We start from the raw sequence: 17,617 nt of genomic DNA, 5'->3' as shown, positions 1-17,617 counted from the left end.
TCTCCCTTGTGCTAAGGTACTGCCTAATGACTTGGCATCAAGGGCAGTGGCACACACGTTTGAACAACTGGAAAAATAGGGAATATCACCTCACAGAATCCCTACCAGTTTAGAAGTGCAAGGCACTTATGGTTTTGTCTCTCACGTTTGAGGCCATCACTTTTGCCACGGGCTTAAAATTTCGCATGCACGGCATGCTAGCTAAGTGGATTCAATTCTACCGCCTCATGAAACACGCTTTTGCTATAACACCAGATACTTTGTCAAGGACAAGCTAAGTTCTGGATTGTTTACCATGATTTTTGGGTCGTCACAACCACATACACGGTAGGTGGGTCAGTTTGTGACTTGTTTGTGTTTTCCTGTTACCTCTCTAGATGAGAGAGTCATAGAAGAAAATCGTTGCATGCACGTTAAGCATAAGATGCACACAAGCATGACAATCAACTATACACGTCATAGTCGTTCAAGGAAAGTTCCTCAGCCCAGCCTGCTCTTCTTCTCTCTCTTTCTCTCTCTTTAAGGGAATAAGGAAAATCTTCTAAGAAGCTTTTGCTACATGTTTTGCTCGTGAGTTAGCCTGAGCCAAGGTGCTTTAACTCTCAGCTAGCACGTGGCTAAGATGCTACTCAAATTAGTCTTCATCGGTCCGTCCATTGAACACTAATTTGCATAAGGGCTATGAGCCACACAGGCTAAGAGCCATTTTTAGGCCAAGGGTAAGACCCAACTATTGGCATTCTTTGGGTGATTATTTTCATGATCAAACAGATCTACCCAAGGAAGTACACATCAATGTTGATGGACAAGCAAGAGTCTTGTCATTACGGATGATTAAGGTGTCATTTTTGCACTACATGTTTTCAGTGCTACACTCAAGTTGAGTTTTTGATAATCTTCAACTCACATCCGCTGATCTCTAAAAGAAAGTATGGATGCAGTAATCAGTTGCGACAGCATGGCTATCCACCAAAGCTAGGCAGTTCACTTGTGTGGATTCCTTGCTCTCTCTATAGCACTACAGAGTGACTATGGACATATTGTCTAGGGTACGACCCGGAGGGTGACTGCTAAATCACCCCATAGGCATTGAGGATCACGGTTTGATCTCTCCCAGTTAAACTTTCAAGGAAAGAATTCCGCAATCTACCACACGGTATAGCGGACGAATTCAACTTTTCGAGTTGATTCCAATCATTATGTACACGGTTAACTATGTTGGTTACCGTTGCCTGCCAGTTGAAGAGTTTCTACAGAGGGTATTACCAAGGGGTTTGACTACGTAGATGTTAACCAAAGGGGTTGGATTGCGCAGGCAACACCCACGGTTTCCAGTGCAAGTTGTATAAATACGCTTGAATGTTTCAAAGCCATGCCAAGGGCATGTTGGAACATAGTATTTTGGACCGTAGCGTCCACTATACCTTATGCTGTTACGAACCTCGTTGTAGGGTTCGATTTGGCACATGTTGTCACATGGGATACAACATGGTCTGGGAACTCAAGGAGTTCAGTTTAGCCAGTGTGGAGCATGATAATGAGGGTCCCTCTCACTCTTGTCGCAGAGTGTTTGCAGTTACCTCCACACACAAGTACCAGCTCGTACTTGATGGATGTCGCTTTTCTTGATATCCTTGTTTGAGACATATTCCACAGGTGGAGAATATGAGTCTCTTGGACTGACACTGGTGCCACCTTTTACCAATGTGTCGCGACGAAGTCCCTAGGTGCTGGTCGCATCCGTTGGTTCGACCATTTTAAGCACACAGTATCAGGAGCAATTTTAGTGGCCGGAAATTGTCGGGTACTAAGTACAAACTTGTTACGATTCCAAGTGCTGTGAAACCACCTTAATGGAGGGTCGTTTCTACATATAGCTAAGTATGCTATGTACATGAGAATGTCTCATGGTTGGTACCTAGGTGTGATCGGGTTGTCACATTCTATTATGGTCCAAATTTGTTGCAAAACTTTCACGTATGTATCGTGGAAAGTCTTGTCATGGAATTGCGGTTCGGATATGTTTGTGTTAAATGCATGCACACTAGGTGTTATGGGCCCTAGTTTTTACCACAAATTTATTCGAAGCCGCATGCAAATTCCTGGACATTATTGTTTCTGCAGTTTTTTGCACTGCCAGTGCAATCTCTCTTGTAGATTTAGTATGATTTTACACCCTGCCATACAAGGTGATGGCTGAGTATGGGTGTTCGTGATTGGCTGCTGGAAACTCCAATCTGCTTTCAACCTAGTTGATTGTTTCCATTCCATATTGAGTACATGGCTGGATACTCAATGCTTGAGTCATAGTTTGTCGTCAGTCGCGGGCGACTGTCTGTAAGTGGTTGGGGGAAAGCATCTCACTCTTACTGTTGCTATTCATCCCACGTAGGATGGGTAGCTTACAAGCATTCTATTTGGTACTAAAGGATATGCAAAGTTCATACGTTAGTAAAGAACGCTAAAGGATATGCTAAGCGCATACGTTAGCAAGAAGTGAAACAACTAGATCGGTTACTTTTCTCGTTTGGAGTTTGCTTCCTATGATGAAAGGCATGTTACGACTAGTTCTAGTCTCTGCCTGTTATTCTCAAGTTATCAACCTTAATCATCAGTTTGGATGAGGTTGACTATTGGCAAGAAACCACCGCAAGTCAAGGACTTGGTTGCTGCTGATGAATATGTCAGCATAGTACTTTCATGGAAAGATGAGCCGAGGTTATATTGCACATTCCAGTAACTTCAGAAAGTCTGAAACCTGGGTATGCATTTAAACACCTCTTAGTTGTGATAACTCGTTTAGCATTCTCAAGTGAGTTCTAAATGGAGCCTTCAAGCTCTTTTGATTATGAGTCGGTTAACCAAGACAGTTGCACAAGGACAACAATGTAGAAAATCAAGATGTTACTCTTAATTTCATTGAACCTCCCAATGAACCGGGTTCCGATTCAACGAACCGTTGGATCCATGAGGGATGCCACGGTGGAAAACATTAGTGTTCTTATGAAGATACCACCACTTGTGTTTTTGAGGACGAAAACGCTTCTCCAAGGGGGGAGTAATGTCATGCCAAGGGTAGGACTAGACAGGCACGGCCCGGGCAATGAGCCGGACACACATGCAGTAAAGTGGTCTATATATGGAAGAGGGCCAGGGGCCTATATATAGGATGGTTGGGAGGTTATTCGCATGTCTGTCTACCACTGTCCTTACACGCCCTGGTCCAACCTGCCCTCGTCTTTGGTCTAGACCTCCTCAACCTTGGTCTAGTCCTCCTCGTCCCTGGTCCCAATCGTCCCTGGTCCAGCCTGGTCTAGTCACTTGCCTAGTCTAGACCCTGGTCTAGTCCTCCTCGTCCCTGGTCCACCTGGTCTAGTCACTTGCCTGGTCTAGTAGAGTCTATACCAGTCTTCAGCCAATTCAAGGTTTTCTTGCCCAAACCTTGGTTGGTTTGGTGGTCGTTGCATGACCCATACAAGGCGGTCAGTCGAGCGTCAAAGCGCACTCCTCAGTCCTCTGAAGTACTACAACAGAAGACGACCCTTGGAACCTGTTAGAAGTCCATCAACCTCATCACCCATACCTACACATATGGCATCACCCATTCCTCCCTCTGGTTCCACATCTTACAGATCACCTTCTCCAGTGAATCTCTCTCCTATTTTGCTACAGTAGGCTACTGAGCAACAGGCTCAGCAAGGGGCCATGGAGCCATTGGCTAGCGTTTTGGCTAAGGTAAACATCAAGTTCCCTACATACAAAGGTCTCTCTTCAGAAGATGCTGACGACCATGCAAGGAGGTTTGTATCTCTTTGTAGGGGTCGTAGTGTTAACGGGGAAGATGCTTATTTGGTACTCTTTCCATCCACCTTGGATGGCTTATTAGACAAATGGTATAGACAGTTTGCAGAAAACCATTTTGCAACCTGGGCAGTCTTAAGGCAACAATTCTGTGTAGCTTTCAGGCCAGGTGACTACCAGGAGAAGGTGTTGGATGAGTTAGCCAACATGGTGCTCCAGCCAGAGGAGACTTTTTGTAGAACTTATGACGAAAACCAAGTCTCTGGTTTCCAAGCTTCCCCAGCAACCAAGTGAATTTATGGTTAAGAAGTGGGTAGAGAAGGTGCTTCCCAAAAGTTCTCAGCAAAAACTACGAGAGAGTCTCCGACCTGACTCCAATCTGGAGGAGTTCATCGCAGCTGTTACGAGGATAGAGGGGGCTAGGAAGCTGTTCACCAACCCCCCTCACATAGAGACCCCCTCTGTGTTTTTGGAAAGTCCTTTTGATCCTTTAACTTCTTTACGCAGGGAACTGGAAGCCCTAAAGTTACAACGAGCTCTTCAAGAGGAGAGGTCCTTCTCTCTTAGACAAGAGAAGCCTCCACATCACGAGGCATTGGAATAGATTAAGCGCGAGCTAGAAGAGCTCAAGTGTCAACAAGAGACTAAGGCTACGGTTTGGTGTAGCTCATGCCGCTCTCCAGGGCACCCTCCACAGGAATGCCCCCTTCGGGTTTACTTCCACTTCTGTGAAAAATGTGGACATGAGGATAAGGATTGTTACTACCTCAAGGGATTGCGACAAATACAGCAAAGTCTTGGTCCTTCTCTTCAACAAGGGCCAGCATCTACGTCCAACATGGTTTCTACCTGTGGCCATCCACACCATATGCCACCTTTTCTGACAGCCCCTCCTATGCAAGGTATGCAAAGTACTTTTCCCTCTCAGAGCTTTTATAATACCCATGCTCCCTCATCTCCTCAAAGCTTCTATGCCTCCACCTCCAACTCAATGCACCAGGAGCAAGGACCACCTCGCACTTCGACTCGTCCTTTGAATCGGCCCATTTTGTGCTACAAATGCGGGGAATATGGGCATTACCAAGCAAATGCCCCCTGCCAGAAGGGTCCCCTCTCTGCCGTCATTGCCCTGAAACGAAGGATCACTACAATAAGGATTGCCATAAAATTCGTGCATCCGCGGCTTCAAACCCAAGTCAAAGCCAGAATGAGTTTGCCTTTCCCAAGCTCAATTTGATAGCAGTTAGCACTGTTTCTCACCCACCCCCTTCTACCCACGTGGTTACCCCTCAAAATAAGCCGCCGCAGTTGGCAGAGGAGCCATCGGTTGTCCTCACCTGGGCCTAGAGAGCCGCTCTTGGTCTTAGCATTCCATCAAGTTCAACTCCCCCACACATTATCACACCAGTGAATGCCCTGCCTGCAGCTGTTAACAAGCAATCCCCTTGTGCCATGAAAGAATCCAAATATTTGCTCTCCGATATTGATGAAGCTTTCTTGGAAGCAGTTTCCGATCTGTAGAAGATCAAGATACCAGAAGAACAACAGGTAGAAAAAGAGAAGCTTACAGAGCAGAGACAGTCTTGAAGAACACTTTCCAACAAGTATCCCTTTATGACATGTTGCGACTCGATGCAAATTTTAGAAGTGACACCCTTGCTGTTATTCAGTCACTTTATCCTAGAGCAGGTCCTAGTGGGCGGGCACCTCCCAGTGTGACCATCAGATTCCTATATGATATCTAATCCCGCTGCTCCACTCACTGATTATAGAAGCCCTCGCCTGACAGTGTCCGTTTTAGGTCGGCAATTCTCAAGAGTGATAGGGATGGTGGATCTGGCATCAACCTGATGCCCGAGTTCACTATGTTAGCTCTAAGTCTACAGCCTACTCGCCTTGCTCCCTTCAGAGTTACGTTGGCCGACCAGTGGACAGTCTACCCAGTAGGCATAGTGGACAATGTGCCTCTGCAGGTACAAGACTTTACTTTTAACTTGGATTTTGTTGTGGTTTGTCTTCCCCAGGTTGAGGGTGGATTTCCTTTGCTCATTGGAAGGCCATGGCTGCGACACACTAAAGCACTCCATGATTGGGGAAACGATGCAATGTGGATACATACTTCTGGCTCCCCGATGCAACCGATTCTTTTAGAAGGAGGTATGGATCCCGTGGTGCAGCAAGTAAGTTTCTTTGTCAATGGAAACCAACCCTGAACAAGAACAACCTACTACACCTGAAGGGTCAGATGAAGATCTGCTGGAGTGGTTAGAAGCTACCAAATATATGCCGTGCTATGGAGTCTCTATTCACTCCTTGCCTAGAGGTACACCCTCTTCCATTGTTTCCACAGTAACTAACCCCAATGAGCCACCTGAGCCAGCTCAAAGGTTGAAGGCCATAGAAGTTACTCTGGATGCGCCCTCGGGGGAAGTCTTTGAATTTGGTGAGCCTATGGAGGAAAATAGAAGTGGGAAGAAATCTCCTCGACAGAAGTTCACCCAACATAAAAAATCAACCCCATTGGTGTTTGCTTCTCCAAGAACAAAGCTCCCTTCACAGAGCTCGTCCTGCCTGATGAATTCCATTCTCTTTAAAGTTGTCCCGCTCATGGTGGCTGCGCTCTGTAGCATCTCCTCTTTCAACCAGGGGACCATGGATTTCATCTACTACCCTAGCTCCCCTTGCCCTACCCACCCCCTCTCTTACCCTCGCCCCTACCCTCTCCCTCCCCACTCTCGCCCTTACCCACCCCCTCTCTTACCCTCGCCCCTACCCACCCCCTTCACCCTCGTCCCTACCCTTCTCACGCTTGCCCCTACCCACCCCCTCCCCCCCCTCGCCCCTACCCTCATCCTCCCTCGCCCCTACCCACCCCCTCCTCACTCTCGCCCCTACCCACCCCCTTCACCCTCGCCCCTACCCTCCCCCTCCCCCCCTCGCCCCTACCCTCACCCTCCCTCGCCCCTACCCACCCCTCACACACACTTGCCCCTACCCACCCCCTCCTTCACTCTCGCCCCTACTTTACCCCTCCTCACTCTCGCCCCTACCCACCCCCTTCACCCTCTCCCCTACCCAACCCCTCTCTTACCCTCGCCCCTACCCATCCCCTTCACCCTCGCCCCTACCCTCCCCCTCCCCCCCTCGCCCCTACCCTCACCCTCCCTCGCCCCTACCCACCCCTCACACACACTCGCCCCTACCCACCCCCTCTCACCCCTACCCAGCCCCCCCATTCACCCCTATGCACCCCCTCCCTTCCACTCGCCCCTAACCAGCCCCCTATCTATGCTTCCCCACCCCTCTCAGCCTCAGCATGTTTTCCCCCCACCCCGCAATTCCCCCCCCCCCCCCACTCCGCATCATAGCTGACTCTCAACTTTCACTTGGTTGCCATCCTGGAGCAAGTTTTTCCTCACCCCACCCTGCATGATAAGATGGCTTGATGGTTGCCATCCTCTTGCTGTGAAGGCCTTTTTGTTCTACTATCATGATGGAGCTTAACCCTATTTGTGGTGTTACTCAGGCTTATGGTCATCTCACCTTTTGAGAAGAGTGTTGTTGCAGAACGTGTGGCAAGGTTCATGTGCAACTGCAAGCATAGACCAGGTCATTTTCCTATCGCTATGGTTAGGGCAGATAAAGATGCACTGGAATCAAACTGAGCTTATCTCTTTGCTGGAGAGCATCTTTTCTTTGCCAATTGGGATTCGTGGATTATGCAATCATACTGAGTCCCGCCTATTCAAAGCTTAAAACGTTTGCAAGCAGTGCAGTGTGTTTAAAATCCACTTTTGGGCCTAGAACCTGCTTCAAGAAAGATGTACAGATGCAGTAACTAATGGTTTTCTTTCACAGTTTTTTCAGTATTCCTCTCATCGGGACGGTGAGCGGTCTTGTGGCGGGCAACCTGTAGCAAGGCTACAGTGTCACTTCATAGGACAGGGAGACAGTTGGACAGTTAGTACAGTTGGTCTAGGCTGTTTCACACTGGACGGACCCTCTGGGTTGGGAGTGACACGTGGCAGTGGCAGGGTACCGACGGTGGTCTAGTGGACATCGTGGCCAGGTCACCACATGGCTGACATTTATGAGCCGTTGGTGGCCCCTTATGGTGGTACATATGAGTAGTAGCGGTTGGTCATCGGGATTATCATCTTCACCTCTGGACCAGTGACGCGGTTGTCTAGAGTGAGTCTTTACACAGAGCATGTCTTCACCATCCGTGCACATCTGAGCCTCGACAACCCCATTGTACCTGTGAGTCCTGGGATGGAGCTGAGTGTGCTGCCACGCCAGAGTCTGTATCGGTCTTTGAGATAGTCGAGTCATATGTTCTGGTCTGCTGTTGTGTCTTTGTGAGCTCTGTTGACATCTATTGTTTCCTTTCTGCTCAGTCTGTTTGAGGAGATTCAGTCTGTTTGAGTGAGATTGTCACGCACATTGCACTGAGGACCACCCACTATAGAGAGTACGACACATTATCCGCGCTACACTTTTGTGATGAAGAGATAGATTCATTGTAAGTAATGAGATCTTCAGAAGTAGAGAAAACATTATCAATTATCTTCGGAAGTAACGGGATCTTCAGAAGGTAGAGGTCCACATATATCAGTATGAAAAAGATTCAATATGTCATGAGAATGAGCTGTATTTGAAAGAGGAAAGGGTTTATGATTATGTTTTCCAAGAGCACAAAACTCACAAATTCCCATCTAGGAATGAGCTTTAAGAGCATTCCATAAACATGATCACAACTTTGAAGATCAAGGAGTTTTGAGAAATTGGCATGAACAAAGCGGTGATGCCATACCTTGCAATCTGACCACCTAGAGCAGTGACAATATTTGCTACAACATCATTCAGAGAGAGTTCAAACAGATTATCATTTTGAGAAGCAATGGCTATAGTTTGTTCATCTTTCTCAATCTGGCATTTGGTATGATCAAATCCAACAAAGAGACCAAGGTCAACAAGTCTAGTAATTGAAAGAAGATCACGTTGAATATCTGGTACATGTAATACTTCTCGCAAATTTGAGTGGAAGAAGATAAGGTACCAAGATATAAATCTCCAATACCCTTTACTTGAAAATTCGTATCATCAGTAAGATAAACAACACCTTGAACTGGTAGTGGATGATAGTTATGGAGAAACTAAGACTGATATGTCATATTTCATGTAGCACCAGAATCGATAATAAAAAGTGAACCATCACATACATGAATTATTATGTCTAGAGTAACTGAACATAGGATGCAACTTGTTTGTGGTATAATATTGTTTCGATGTTCAATATTATATGCTCTATTATGATCTGTGTCGAATTGACATTTATAGCACATATGAGTGGGGTGATTAGATCGTCCACAATATTCACAATAAGAAGAAGAATCTCTCAATAATCGTGGTTGTTTAGTGATAATATTGTGTTTGTTGTCATATTAACATGCCCAACAATCATCTTCATTATGGAAATTTCTGTTATAGTAAGAACAATGCTTGTTAGGTAATTTGAGATGAGAGAAAATACTATCGCAAGACGGCCACCTCTGCGGTTTCCTCGTTGAAATGGATGCCTTCGAGCATAAAAAACATGTTCCATCTGTTGTGACTTAGTCTCCTCTTGTGAGATCATAGATGTATCATGATCAAAATTACACCGTTCTTGACATTGAGAGTATTCAATTAAAGACATGCAATCTTGATCAAAGTCGAGGCCATTTTTATTAGAAAGAATGGTAACAATGTTATCATAGGAAGACTCCTTCAATGTGTCAAGGAGAAGTGTAATCAATTGTTTTCATGGAACAAGATTGTCGGCATTAGCAAGTTGATTAAAGACTCAATATGTCTCCTCATGGCAGTAGCAACTTCATATTGTAACTTGGTAAGAAAACTTCTCAAATAAAGTATTTCTGTAACGGATCTCTTTTGAAAGTTTGCAATAAGGTACTTCCATACGTTGTTGGATGCATTTCTGACACCCCTTTTTTTGTACATTTGTACGTACAGACATGACACCCGATGTCAAAAGGGTGCATGGGATTTCTTTTTCTGGGGTTTTTAGCTAGCTTTAGCAAGCACATGTGCATGCAGTGCAAGTCGCTAGTCTAGTGACAGCTGTCGGGCTACTATAAGTGCCCGTGATGAGTGAGTTTTTTGAAGTGAGACTTGTATATAACTTAAACTCATGTAAAAACTTAAAAGAGTTCAACAAAACATCAGAAATTTGAAGGTTTTAGCTCGTTGTGCCTCCTTGGTTCTTTTGGATGCAGTTTTTTGCCTCGACTAGCCTTCTCTATGTGTAGTCGTGCTGGGACAACTTTCTGTTCGCGTCAATTTTGCTCATGGCGGCGTATGGAATCAATTTTGGTCATATTCATCTTTCTCGCCAGTCATTTTCAAAATTTTTTCCAAGCTTTAAAGTGCCCCAATTGGAGTTGTGCTCTTCAGGATTATGACTACTTCTCTGCAGGGTTATGGCTATGGCAGCGTAGTGGCAAATTGTGTGTAGGCAGATTGGGAGGGCATGTATGTAGGAATTGTGGAATTGATGTTGAATTTGTGGGTTTGTGATGTTCAATGGTGAAAGGGGAGGCTCTTGTCTTCATATGCATTGGTCGGGTGTGCTGTAAATCCATGCTTTGGTAGGGTTTTGCTCCTATGGGACATAGTCTCTTGGGTGGGCACGACGACTAGTAAATTCCCAAGGGGACTAATCTTGTTGGACTTGTGGTGTTTCAAAGGTATTTTCCAAATATTTTGGTGTTGTTTTAGTGCTCTTTCAATGCTATTGGGATACATCGCTATAGAGGTGCTCCAGTTTGCTTGTTTCCCAACAGTGTTTTGGTGCCCGCCACCGAGGAATCGCTTCAAGTTACCTTCAGTTTACAGGTTTTGGAAGACATGGCGTTTAATTCTCCGGAGTTTAGTGGGAAATCAAATGAAAGTTCTAAAGGTTTCATTGAGAGAATGGAGTTTGCTTGCCTTCTTGCTGACAAGCAAGACCTAACGTTGGTGGTGCGAATCTTCTATTTCTATTTGAAGGGAGATGCTAGGGAATGGTTAAAAGGCTATGAAAAGGAGCTACAATCAGCCCAACCTCCTCAAGTTATGACTTACGAAATGGTAATGCATGCTTTCTTACACACTTTCAACAGGGGGAAGACCCACAAAAGGTATGGGAGTCTATTCAAGGCTTGGTACAGGGTGAAGGCCAGACCATAGAAGACTTTGTGAAGGCATTCAATGCGTTATGGGCAAAGTGGTGTACATCTTTGGGGGCTGAAATTTCTCTAGCCATGTTGAAAAAGGGCAGGTTTCTTGCAAGCTTGAGGAGTAACCTGCGCTTGAAGGTAGAGCTTAAGCAGCCAAGGACCTTTGAGGAGGCAGTTGAAATTGCAAAGATAAAGAGTGGAAAGCAGAGCGTCTTCATCAACTCGGAATCAATGTCGAGCCAAAGGTTGAAGTGAAAGCGGTAGAGCAACCAAGGGTCCTCATTAGGGAGCCAGGTTATGATCAACAAGCTTCTCATGATGTGAATGATTTTTGCAAGGAGATGGAAGAGGTTGTAGGTCTTATGAAGAATCTTAGTGTGCATATGATGGGGGGTGGAAGAGGTCAAAGCTATGGATATGGACGTGGTTATGGAAGCAATGAGGGGTTTGCAGGTGGTAGAGAAAGAGGCATGGCTGGAAGAGGGGATATGTTTCAATGTTACAATTGTGGTGAATGGGGTCATGAAAGCCCTCAATGTGACAAGCCAAAGAGAATGGGTGGTGACATGTTTCCTCTTCCTCCACAAATTCCTTCTCGAGATCAAGATTATGGTATTGAGATTAAAGGGGAAGCAGTGCCAAACGGTTTGACAGCTGAAGAGAAGGGCAAAACAAAAGTGGTAAGCATAATCCGTTTGGATAAGGAGGATGATTCGGGAGCTATTGTCATGCCTGTAGGTAAGAGGGTTACGAGAGATCATGACATGAGTGATGCAAGTCCCAGCCCATAAAAGAGGGAAACAGGCTGAAACAGGTACAGGTAAAGAGAAGAAGAAGAGAAATCCCAGGCAACATTACAATGCATCCGACTTTCCTTTGGGATACGGGAAACCAAGTTATAGTTTACGGGCTGATTTGGTGAGTAGAAAGGCTGATGCTACCTTTGGGCAACTCATGGAGATGTGTCCCAAGTTAAAGAGGCAATGGAAGCATGTAGTCAAACCCCATGAAGAAGGAGCCTGCAAGGGGTCAGTGAGAGTCCTATCTTTGAATGAGCTACCTGATATATGTCCTACTATGGATGCATGGCATAAAAGGAAGTGCATTGGAGAGGCTTATATTGATGGAGGTGCACAGGTATGTGTTATTACTCAAGCTTGTGTATCAAAGTTGGGACTTAACATGGTGAAGAATTCAAGTTTTCGCATAAAGCTTGCCAACCAATCAAGGGTGAGGTGCTTGGGAGTTATAAAGGACTTGGAGGTGGATGTATTTGATGTTACAGTGATGGTAAATTGCCATGTTATGCCCGCAAGTATTGGTGCTTTCCCTCTCATCCTTGGAAGACCATGGTTACAGGCAACCACAACTATACAGGATTGGGGACATGGTACCATCACTCTCTACAATAGAAGGGGTGATAAGAAGAGGTTTGACATGGATAGCAAGCAATATTTGGATACTGATTTTGATGACAAAAGTGATGAAGAAGAGTACTCAAGTGAAGAAGAAGACAATGGGGATGATGGCAGTGAAGTGGAAGATAGCAGCGATAGCGATCTAGATGTTTCCTCCTTGTTTCTTGAAGAAGAGCATGATGGGAAACAAAGATTTCTTGGCCTTACGGAGAATGAGGATATCTCTAGTCCTTATGAGCAAATTGAAGAGCTGATGCAACCCAAAGTTCAACCTAATGGCAAACAGGAGCTGATACAAGGTATGTTGTCTCCCGACTTGACTAGTCATGAGAAGGGTGAGTACCTACATATGATACAACAATTTCCCCATTTATTCGTCACTTCTTATGAGGAAATTAGAGGTTCTAAGGGAGAGGAAATTCAAATTCCAATCAAGGAAGGATCTCAGCCCGTACGCCAAAAACTAAGGAGAATGGGACAGGTACAACTTAATGCTTTAAAGGAAGAGGTAGACAAGCTTCTTGAAGCAGGTTTCATATGTCCTGTGAGTACTACAGAATGGGTGAGTCTTGTTGTTTTCACACCCAAGAAGGATGGAAAGTGGAGGATATGTGTTGATTTTAAGCCCCTAAATGCAGCCATGAAGAGGGATCCTTACCCCCTTCCTTTCATAGATGACATACTTGATTCTATTGCAGGGCATGAGAGGTATAGCGTATGTGATGGATTCTCTGGATATTTTCAGCTCACCTTGGCTTTAGAAGATCGAAAGAAGACCACATTTAACACACCACGGGGATGCTTTTGTTATTGTGTGCTTCCTTTTGGTCTTATGAATGGCTGTGCGTGGTATCAAAAGTGCGTCAACAAGGTGTTCTCTCCCTTTCTTGGCAAGTTTGTGAAGGATCTTATTGATGACTTTTGCGTTTATAGCTCTAGAAAGGATCATTGTGTAAATCTTGGGATGGCATTGAAGCAATATGATGAAAGTGGAGGTCAACTCAACCCAAAGAAATGTCATCTTGCTCAACCAAGAGTGAAGTTTTTGGGGCATATGATCTCAGAGAATGGGATTGAAGCAGATCCTGACAAAGTGAAGGCTTTGGTGCTCCTCCCATCACCTAAAGATACAAAGAAACTTTCTACTTTCATTCAAAAGGTGGAGTATATGGCAAGGTTCATTCCTTTGTCCTCTCAACTTCTTTATCCTCTACAACAAGTAGCAAGGTTGGATCCTCTACAATGGACAAATGAATGTGAAGAGGTTTTTCAGGGTATCAAAGAGGTTCTTGGTTCTCTTCCTGCTATGCAAGCTCCTAATTGGTATAAGGAGTTTTATGTGAATCCATCAGTAGGTGAGGATGCTATTGGAGCTATGCTTCTTCAATGAGGTAAAAATTCCCACTACACGAAGCCTATCTATTGTGCTAGCAGGGTGAAGCTAGAGGTGGAAAGAGGCTATACTGGGGTGGAGCTCATCATGGTGAGTGTGATTTATGCATGTAGAAGGTTTAGGCACTACCTTCTCCCTAAACCGTTCACATTCCTCACTAGCTACAGTCTTCTACCTCAACTGGTGAATAGCCCTACTTTGTCAAAGAGGCTCATGAAGTGGATTCTAGAGCTACAGGAATTCCAATTCTCTTTTCTTGTTGAGGAGAGTACAAGGGCTACATTGGATGATTTACTTACTTATAAGGAAAGCCCTCTTCTTCTTAAGGAAAAACAGTGAAGAAGCAACACATCGAAGCTCCTGACATAGACAATGCCTGTCTATTGTTCATGGTGAATCTTCAGGAGGTGTTGTAATTTATGATCCTCAAGGTGCTTTGGTGACTAAAAGGAGTTTGAAGCTTACATCACAAAGCAACAATGAAGCTGAGTATGCTACTTTGGAGAAAGGTCTCAGCCTTGCCTTGAGCTTGGCATCCGTCGTGTGAGAGTAAGAGGTGATTCTCTTTTGGTGGTTAAGCAAGTACTTGGGGTGTGGCAAATTAATAATCCAAGGCTGAAAAATATGCGTTTTCAAGTGAAGAATCTACTTAAGCATTTTGAAGCTTGGAGTTTAAGCCATGTGGACAGGTCTCAAAATGAAGAAGCACATGGTGCATCTCAAGCTTCAATTGGGCAATTGTATGTGATAAGGGCTGATTCTCCTCTTTATTTGGGAAGGGAGGCTTTAGAGAGGGAGGAAGAGTTTCTACAAACAGGTATGCTTCCATCAGAGTTGGAGAAGTCAAAAAAATATACCTTCCTACGTTGTGCCAAAAGGTATGTGCTACTTGGTGATGCCTTGTATATAAAGGGGGTTAATCTTGTGATGAGAAAAGTTCCTTGGAAAGAGGAAACTTACAAAATTTTAGAGGAGAATCATGAGGGTTCTTGTGGTGGTCACTTTGCTTGATGCCTTGTATATAAAGGGGGTTAATCTTGTGATGAGAAAAGTTCCTTGGAAAGAGGAAATTTACAAAATTTTAGAGGAGAATCATGAGGGTTCTTGTGGTGGTCACTTTGCTTCAAAGCTCACTTTGCATAAAGTCTTGCAGGAGGTTTATGTCACTACAAGAGGTTGTGTGATCTTGTGACGCTTTTAGCGACGAAAATACATTGGGTTTTTATAACCCCCGGCATTGCTAAAAGCGTCGATACGGGGATGTCGCTATAAGCGTCGCTATAACAGTCGCTATCGGCGTCGCTATAATCGTCTCTATATAGAGACGCCTATAGCAACGTTTGCAGGCCATCTATAGTGACGCTTATAGCGACGCTGCAGAGCCTTATATAGCGACGTTCATAGCGACGTTTGCAGGCCATCTATAGTGACGCTTATAGCGACGTTCATAGCGATGCCCGAGAGGAAATTTTTTTGGTGGCAGGGCATTGAATACCCTGCCACCCATCGACCATATTGAATGTTTCATTAATTGATTCACCTTTGAAAAAAAGTGCAAAGGTAGATATAGATCCAAAATAGTCACCCACAAGACAATATAACCATTAACTCCATCATCCATAGTACGTATTGTTTGCAAAATAAAGATACAAAACTGACAAGCGTAAATTGATGAAAGTAAATCAATGACAATTGTACACATAGGCAAAATCACTTGATTGTTAAACTTTGCAAATGTAATAATTACAAACCATTGTCATTATTGAAAAAATATACATGGTTTTCAAAAAGACGTATAAAAGTCGTCTCATGATACATAAGCTATGACAAAAAGAAACTAATGATATCTAGCTATGGCTAAACTGACGTCGTGTAATCATACGTCTCATCGCGTCCAAGCGGCGTATCTGTCGGATTCTGCAAAAAAAAACAATAAGACAACTTTTTGTAAGTATAAACATATAGCGATGTTTATAAAACAATACATCAAATAGAAAAGAGTAAACCCTAATACTAACCATGCTGTCGTGAGAACTCAGAATTTCCATCAGGGCGTTTAAGCCTTTCATGTCTGCGTACTCGCGCTCGTATGGTGTGGAATCACGTCCTGTCTCATCGACCACTGTCAAAACATACAAAGAATCCATTATGTTAGAATTTAAAAACCCATAGACCCTAAACTATAAAAAATAGAGAGCAATGCAAAAACACTTACAAAATCGGCCTGAAATGATGCCCACTCGCCGCTCCCCAAGTGGTGCGAGCTCCCTGCCTCTACTCGCGCTTTGGCTGTCTCCTTTTGTTGCTTCCACTTGTCGGGATTCTCGCACGCTGCTTTCTTTGCATTCTTCCAATCTTCTTTGGCCAGCCAATCTGGTCTGTTCCACCCATCTTGATTGCTTTTTGCACTTCAGAACACTTGTGCTTGAAGTATTCGCGAATTCGAACCTTCATCACATCTTCATTGAAGCGCTCATCCCATGTTGGAACGGGAAACTCTAATTCATGAAGAATGCTGATGACTCTGTCTTTTAAATCATTTGGTACTTCACTCTAGGTGTTTAGTATGTAGTGTCTAAAAACTTGAGAGCAAAGACCGCGCATGCGTGAAATCACCTTCTTGCCTTCATCAACCAAGATGATGCCGCCGCTGAAGTCGACGGAGTAAGGCAAGACCTCTCGCCGCTGACGCGTGAACCTGGGTGTCCTGGAAGGCGTCTCTAGCGGCATGTCGACGGGGGTACGAACGTCAGGTGTCTCCCCTGGAGTCTGAGCCTTGAAGCGAGGACTGTCCACTGGAGTGACTCCTGGAGGAGTAGCTAGTAGCATCGGCGGCGGCATCCCCACAACAACCGCCACTGCCACCACTAGAGTGTTGGTGCCTAGACGAGTGTGAAGATCGTCTGATCGACATCGAAGCTTCGGAGCGCACTGAATGCTCCGAAACAGAGGGAGATGCGGATGGAGTAGGAACGCACGATGGTGCGCTAGAGCGATGACGCTCTACGTACCACTGTCTCTGCTGAGGTGACAAAGAAGAAAGAAACTCCTCATCATCCATACCTACATTAAACACACGAACATTTAAACTTAATATTGAATGCATGGAGTAGAAAACATGGACAAGTAGATAGATAGATAGATAGATAGATAGATAGAGAGAGAGAGAGAGAGAGAGAGAGAGAGAGAGAAACCGGTAACATAAATTGCAAAACACGTGCATCAATGATATTAAAGTCCACACACAAATTTGTTACACAATTCCCACTATGATATATTCCACTATGAACATACCTGACACATTTTATGCCAGTCGTGTGACTTCAAACCGGTGAGCTTTCCTTCTTTAGTAAAACACGTTCGGAGCGAGTGCATTATGCCAGTGGGGATCCGTAAAGATCGAATGGTCTCTTTTACTTTGCGTTCTTGGGCTCCTGTGAAAATCCATGGTTCTTTAGGGAGCTTTATCGATCCATCGGACGCTCTTTGCAGCCAATATTGCTCCATACGATCCACATTTGTAAGGTCAACTTTGGCTCCCAAAGTATCTTTCTTGCCGGTCAGATGGTCCCATAGTAGATTAACCACATTCTAGAATATGTGCATGATTGATCATGATTCGGGGCCAGTATGGTAACTCATACCATAGAGATAGTCTCTTCATCCCTGGGGGCAATCCGTCATCACACATCTCCTTCTGCTCGAACCATGCTTGTGCAGACATCCTCGGTGGCTCTCTTCCCAAAAATCCATCGCGTAACACATGATTCTCCGGAAGATACACT

The 17,617-nt window shown here is 44.7% G+C and overlaps 1 long non-coding RNA gene across 1 annotated transcript; it reads right to left on the bottom strand.

Annotated features, from left to right (window-relative positions):
- Window positions 1-15,603: 15,603 nt before the first annotated feature.
- Window positions 15,604-16,951, bottom strand: LOC147443538 (uncharacterized). The gene is made up of 3 exons (XR_015190093.1): window positions 16,048-16,951; window positions 15,851-15,954; window positions 15,604-15,749 (listed from the first exon to the last, which is right to left on the bottom strand). It is a non-coding gene; the product is annotated as an uncharacterized LOC147443538 (long non-coding RNA).
- Window positions 16,952-17,617: the final 666 nt, after the last annotated feature.

The sequence above is a fragment of the Adiantum capillus-veneris genome, chromosome 13 (genome assembly GCF_014529385.1).
Source record: "Adiantum capillus-veneris isolate H3 chromosome 13, ASM1452938v2, whole genome shotgun sequence".
NCBI lineage: Eukaryota > Viridiplantae > Streptophyta > Polypodiopsida > Polypodiales > Pteridaceae > Adiantum > Adiantum capillus-veneris.
The sequence above is the reverse complement of the archived record's forward strand: the minus strand, read 5'-3'. Positions and strand labels throughout refer to the sequence as shown.